This window comes from Pteronotus mesoamericanus, unplaced genomic scaffold (genome assembly GCF_021234165.1).
Source record: "Pteronotus mesoamericanus isolate MK-2021 breed Mesoamerican mustached bat unplaced genomic scaffold, CSHL_Meso_final contig_24, whole genome shotgun sequence".
NCBI lineage: Eukaryota > Metazoa > Chordata > Mammalia > Chiroptera > Mormoopidae > Pteronotus > Pteronotus mesoamericanus.
The window spans coordinates 5,325,408-5,332,290 of NW_026555100.1; the positions used below are offsets into that span (position 1 = coordinate 5,325,408).

General features: G+C 43.3%; 1 non-coding gene across 1 annotated transcript; it reads left to right on the top strand.

Annotated features, from left to right (window-relative positions):
• The first annotated feature begins 1,405 nt into the window (after window positions 1–1,405).
• Window positions 1,406–1,490, top strand: LOC129070063 (small nucleolar RNA SNORD103/SNORD85). Its single transcript, XR_008529080.1, has one exon. It is a non-coding gene; the product is annotated as a small nucleolar RNA SNORD103/SNORD85 (small nucleolar RNA).
• Window positions 1,491–6,883: the final 5,393 nt, after the last annotated feature.

The window sequence follows — 6,883 nt, forward strand, 5'->3', positions numbered from 1 at the left end:
ACTTTACCTTGTCTGGGAAGCACTCTACCTGCCCTTCCATTCTAAATGATAGCTTTGCTGGATACAGTGATCTAGGTTATACGTCCTTGCTTTTCATCACTTTGAATACTTCTTGTCAGTCCCTTCTTGCCTGCAAAGTTTCTTTTGAGAAACCTATTGACAGTCTTATGGGAACTCCTTTGCAGGTAATCTCTGCTTTTCTCTTGCTGCTTGTAAGATTCTCTCTTTTTCTTTGACCTTTGGCATTTTAATTACAATGTGTATGGGTGTGGTCCTCTTTGGGCCCACATTATTTGGGATTCTCTGTGCTTCCTGGACTTCCATGACTATTTCCTTCACCAAATTAGGAAAGTTTTCTTTCTTTCTTTTTTCAAATAAGTTTTCAATTTCTTGCTCTTCCTCTTCTCCTTCTAGCATCCCTATGATTTTGATGTTGGTACGTTTGGAGATGCCCCAGAGTCTTCTTATACTACCCTCGTGTGTTTGTTTTAATTCTTTTTTTCTTCTTGCTGTTCTGGTTGAATGTTTGTTTCTTCCTTATGTTCCAAATTGTTGATTTGAATCTTGGCATCATCCCCTACTCTGTTGGTTCCCTGTAGATTTTTCATTTCACTTAGTGTAAACTTCATTTCTTCCTGGGTCTTTTTTATGCCATTGCCATACCCAAAAAGTTCTTTGAGCATCCTGATCACCATTGTTTTGAACTCTGTATCTGACAGGTTGGTTATCTCCATTTCATAGAGTCCTTTTTCTGGGGTTTTGTTCTGTTCTTTCATTTGGGGCCTATTTCTTTGTCTCCTCAATTTGGCAGCCCCCCTGTGTTTGATTCTGTGTATTAGGTAGGGCTGCTGTGACACTTTGTCTTAGTAGCATGGCCTATTGTAGGAAAGGTACCTATAAATTGTGTGTTGTGGAGCCTTAGGTATTTGCCTGGGGAGAGCAACTTGCTTCACTGTTTTGTCGGTCTGTGGGGAAGGGTCTATAGGGGACAATGCCACTGCCTGGCTTCTGGAAGTTTGGCCAGCACTCTCCCTGTTACCAGTTATTTCTTGGTGCTGGAACCCTGGGCTGTGTGACCTGGCCTGGGGCTGGCATCCTTTGCTCCTGAGGTATCCTTCCCAGTTTTTATCTATCACAAGTGAATGTGTGATCTCTTGTTCCATCACATCTCCATGCCACACTGGATCTTCATGTCTCTGCTTCTCCTACCCTTCTGTATGAATGTGGCTTCTTTAAATCCTTGGTTGTCAGACTTCCATACAGCTCGATTTTCTGACGGTTCTGGTGTTTTGTTTTGAGGTCTGATTGTAACTTTTTTCTGCAGGTGTGCAAAGAGGTGAAGCATGCTTACCGATGCCTCCATCTTGACCAGAAGTCCAAGAAAAATGCCTATTAAAAAAAGTCCTCTGGCAATGATGAGCCATTTGCCCTCACTGAGAACAAAGTTCGGTAATGAGAATCTTTGTTATGGACTCAAGTTCTGAGCCAGACAAGGGGAAAAAAAAAAAAGTCCTTAAGCCATATATGGGAAATTTCTACTGCTTTTTCACACATTCATATTCTCTGAATTGGTTATAGTACACATATATTACTTTTGTAATTAAGAAATACTAAAAATTTTAAAAAGGAAAAATAGTGTCAGTGATACCTAGAGTCCATACTGTACAGATGCATACATGCACAGTAACAGGTAGATAAGAAAACATGCTCAGAGCTCTCTGACCAGCAATAATCATGCCCAAGCATTCCCCTGAACATCTGCAGACCCACATATTTTGTTGTCCATGGACCTTGCAGAGGGAAAAGAAAGTTGCTCATCTCCAGGTGATTAGCTCCAACCTGGCCCTGGGAAAGGATGAGCCTAGGACCCAGTAGGGACTGGAACCTGAGCAAGACATCAGGTGTCTTAAGAGCCTGGCACCCTGTTCTTTCAGGCAGGCCCCAGTGAGTTCGTCTCATAATTACAGCACTGCCACATTTTTATTGTGAAATACTCAGACAACACAAAAAAACTATAAAGAAGAGAACCAATCACACATAATAACATGTTGGCGTAAATTTTTTCAAACTTAAAAATTTACACATGTGTACACCACATCTTATATATTATGTATACCTTGTTGATATATTGACACATTTTCATTTCTTTTTCAATGTCTTTGGGCTGGAGCTGACTTTTACCTTCTTTTTTCACTTTTTATTTTGGAATAATTTAAGATTTACAGAAAAGTTGCAAAGATAGTACAGCTTGCCCTAATATTAAAACTTTTTACTTAAAAATGGTCCATTTGTCAAAATCAAGAAATTAACATCAGTACAGTACTTTTATTTAAATACAGGCATTATTCACATTTTACCTGGTTTTCCACTTCGTCCTTTTTCTGTTCCAGGACACCACATTGCATTTAGACAAATAAGTTTTCACAAATTTCACCTCCTTCTTAAGTCACTGCATTTCTTTCCCCACCATGTATAGTATTAACACAGGGTCAGAGTGCCTTTCTTCATTTTTCTACGTCTGTGTATTCAGGCTAAACGTTTGCTTTCCTTGCATGCTTCTCCATAAACTGCCTCTGGGAATCACATAGATGTGAAATCATCCCCAAAATTACTTTGGTCAAACAAGTCCTGCCCACTGTGCCCTGATTGAGCAGGATAAGTTGGACAAATCTCTTCAGTTCATGGCACATCAGTTCATTATTGGTAAATAGGTGCCCTCTTTTATTTTTTTTTCCCATTTGTCCCCCTGCCCATTCATTCTTCTCTCCACCTCATAGGAGGAATTCACTATAATGCATTTAATATTTATACTCAGGTATATAGACATTCTTAAAAGATAAACAGTGCACTTTTGTGGATAGATGTAACTTTAGCCTACAGAAATGGTGTTATACTATAGATCTTACTATCTTTCTTTTTATGTGATACATGTTTTTAAAATTGTTGGGTGGCTCAGCACACCTGGTTCATTGCATCTGACTGTTCGCACAGTACCGCCAAGCATGTCTTCACACATTTCACTTTCTCATCTCTCTGTGATGGACACCGAGGTTGCCTCTACACACAATCCTCGGGCAAACATGCCTGTTTTTCTTCCGTTAGGAGCCTGTGTGAGAGTTTTCCCCAGGCAATGTGTACAGTAGTGGGATCCCTGGCTCTTTTGGAATAGCATATTGAAATTCATAAAATAGAGTCAGATGATTTCTAGAATAGTTCTACAAGTTTATACTCACACCAACAATGGTTCCTTTCCCCCCCTACACGCTTGCTAAAAGTTGGTAGGTAATATCTGACTTGTCTACCTATTGCCAGTCTATGGACACAGTGATACCATGTATTAATTTGCATTGCTCAGAGTTCTTCTAAAGCTGCGCTTTCCTTCACACACTTGTTAGCCATTCTGAATTCCCCTCTGTTTTCCTAATCTTGCCATTGTTCACTTTTCCACTGGATTTCTGGTCTTGTTTTGTTTTGTTTTTTAAAGCTTTTATTTATTTATCTTTAGAGAGGGGAGAGGAGGGAGAAAGAAAGGGAGAGAAACATCAAGTGTAGATGCCTCTCTCACGCCCCCTACTGGGGACCTGACCTGCAACCCAGGCACGTGCCCTAGACTGGACATCAAACTGGCGACTCTTTGGTTTGCAGACCAGCACTCAATCCATTGAGCCACACCAGCCAGGGCAGGATTTCTGGTCTTTTTCTTATTGATTGGCAGGAGCTTCCCGTACATTCCAAATGGTAATTTGTCTGCTAGTTTGAGACATTGCACACATCTCTTCTCAGTCTGCCTTGGAGGAGGTCTATTTTCCTGGGCCCCACCTCACTCTCAAGGAATAAAAGCAATTCACTTGCTGAGATCCAGACTCTCATTGTCTGCTAAATCTCTGGAGCCTTAGTCACTCTCCTTGATTCAAGAACAATGGAAGCATCCCCCTTTTTGTTGGGCTTATCTGTCTAGCCTGTCCCCCCAAATATCCATCTAGGTTCAGAATAGCGGTTGCCTGTGGGAGGAGAGCAGCAGCTGTGACTGGGACAGGCACGTGGAAGCGCTTCTGGGAGGCTGGCAAAGATCTGTCTTAACCTGGGTGGTTATTCCTTAAAATAATCAATTAGCTATATATTTTGTTTGTGGGGGATTTTCTGTGTTTTATTTTACCATAAATAGATTAAAATGTATGCCCTTTAGTTACCCTTTATTTTTCCACTACTCTTCTTGCAAGACCAAAACTCATTTCTCAAACAAACTCAGTTTCTCTCTGAGTCTGAGCAAACCTGATTCTTGGACACAGCCTGCTCCAGAAATGAGCTTTTTCAATAATTACAAATCTGCCTTTCCTCTTTACTGTCCATTGATAAACTGACCACCTCCTGTTGTTAAGCTTCTGTCCTGTAAAATTCACAGCCATGGCAAGAACCTGTCAATCAAAGCAGCCAGGCTAACCTGGGCACATGGGTGGAAGCAGGCATGCTTTCAAGGAACCCCTAAGCCTGCCTCAGGAACCTTAGGGGTTAGCTCTGCCACAGGGCTCAATAGCCCCTGGGAAATGTACAAAACAAGAGAAAGAGGACAGAATTTGAGTGGTCTGCTGCAACTAGCGATTTACGGGCCCCAAACTTCACCCGTAAGTGTTCTTAGTCTATATGAAACTAAGCTGCTTTTTCTACAGTTTAAATTTTCCATCTGCAAGGGTGAAGCGGGGGAAAGCAAGCTGTGGTAACATAAAGTGCTTCACTCATGACAGTGAAAACCTCTATCTGTTTGAAGTGAGGCTACACCAGACCAAAAAGTTCTCTTTTCCCAATAACTGGATCCCAGCCCCTGTCACTAGCCATGGCAGCTGCACTACTAAGCTGTGAGCTCCTGTGTATTATTTTTATCCCAAATAGTCACTGGGACCCACTTGGTCATCAGTATGTTCAGAGAAGGGTCTGGGGGCCTGAATGCTACATTCTACCTCATGGGGATAAAATGACAAACAGGCAAGAAGAAGCTTTGTAGTAACTGTCAGGGTAAGGTTCCCACATGCCCAAGGAACAAGGTTCTTTAGTAAAAGCTGGATCAGAGAACTCAACCATGGAGAGCAGGCCATAGCCAGACTTCCTATTCCCTCTCTGGTTCAGAGTTCATGACCCAATCAGCTGCACAGAAGGATGACTGCCCTTCTCAGCGAGGCCAGGCCCTTTACAGTCATCGGTCATCAGTCATCGTATGGAGGCAGGAAGCAGAAGAAAAGAGACTGGGTCATTAATCTCCACCCAACAACAGAATGTTTTTCTCCCTGGGCTCAGCCATCTTGCCCTCAGACTTGGACTAGTTTCCCTTCCTCCGCATCACTATCTGAACAATTTCTTAAACCCTGAGTGAGGCATAAATAACCTCGGAGTAGCCAGAGCTTGTCCTCATTGAGTCCCTTTTGACACCAAGTCCCCGACAGTCTCAACCAGCCTTTCCTTTCCCAACCAGAATTCTGGGTCTTACCTCTTCCTTGGTCGCCTTTCACCCCCAGTCCAGCAGAGGCCGCTAGAGTGATGCAGATGAAATCGGAGTTGGTAGGAGCAGAGAAAGAAGGGCCCAGGGGTAGCCTTAATACCCTGTCCTTCAGACGCTCAATGCCCAAGCACCCAGCCAACACAGGCACTTTGAACCTCCTACATGGAGCTCCCTTTATCCTCCTCAGAGGTGAAGATAGGGAGGGAGTATGATCATTATAATATTTTTTAAAAATGTTTACTACTTCCATTTTTAAGACTCCTGATTTTTTTTTTAAGGTCAAAACAAAGTTACTAAAACTGTGGTCTATTTCAAATGTTTATACTTAGCAAATTAAATCTTGTAATCTCCCCTCCATACACACACACACACACAAATAAGGCAACATAATGGTGCAATTTACAAGCTTTATGAAAATAATAACTTACGGCACACTACAGTTGGCATGGTTTGGCAATGGGACAAGTTGAGATGTATATCTTCTGCTGATCCCAGGGAGCGAGGTTATGTAGCTCTGTGATGGATACATAGCCCCATACATTTAAGGTCTACATTTGAAGCCCTTCACAAATGGCCCTCCTCCCCCACAGTCCATGCTGTACCCCCAGCCTCCATGGACCAGGTCTCAGTGAAATATACACGAAGTGCAGACTGGAGAAGAAGAAGGAGGGATTCAAAAGTTACTGGTCCCTCTCTTCCAGATCCCAACCTGTCACCCCCAGTGGGGAAAGGCTCTCAGCTCCCTTGAGGATATGGCCAGAAGGTAAAAGGGAGGTTCCCCTGCTCCTGGCTATGCTCTGTACAGGCCTCATCCCCAAAGTCTCCATTCAAGTCCATTATTCCCTCCCCTCAGGTCCGAGTCTTTCCTGTGTTTGTGTTGTTTTTGTCGGAGCAGGAAGTCTTCCTGGAAATCCTCCAGAAATTCAACATCCTCCTCCTGACCCAGGGGACACTGGCCTTAGGCGTGCACCCCACCCCACCCACCTCGGCTCTGGGCTGGGACACGGGGCCAGAACAAGAAGCCATCTTCCCAGGGCCTCGGCACCTGACCCCGAGGAGAGCATCGCCCCCGGGCCTGCCTCCCCTCTTCGGCACCACTTAGAACAACCACTCCTTGCAGTAGAAAACAGCAACAAGGGAGAAAAAAAACTTGAAAAATTTTAAGGAAATTTGAAAAATGGGGAAGAGCACTAAAAAGGAAATGACAATAACCCATATTTTTCATAATGCTGTTCTTCTCCATGCCCTTTTTTTTCAGCCAGGGCCTGAAGGCTGAGCATAGTGATTCCTTCACAAGATCTGCTATTTCTGGTCAGTGCTCTCAACCTCTTCCTCTTTGTCCAGCTGTCAAAATCCGCATCTCATCTATGTGTCACCGGAGAGGATAAGGTC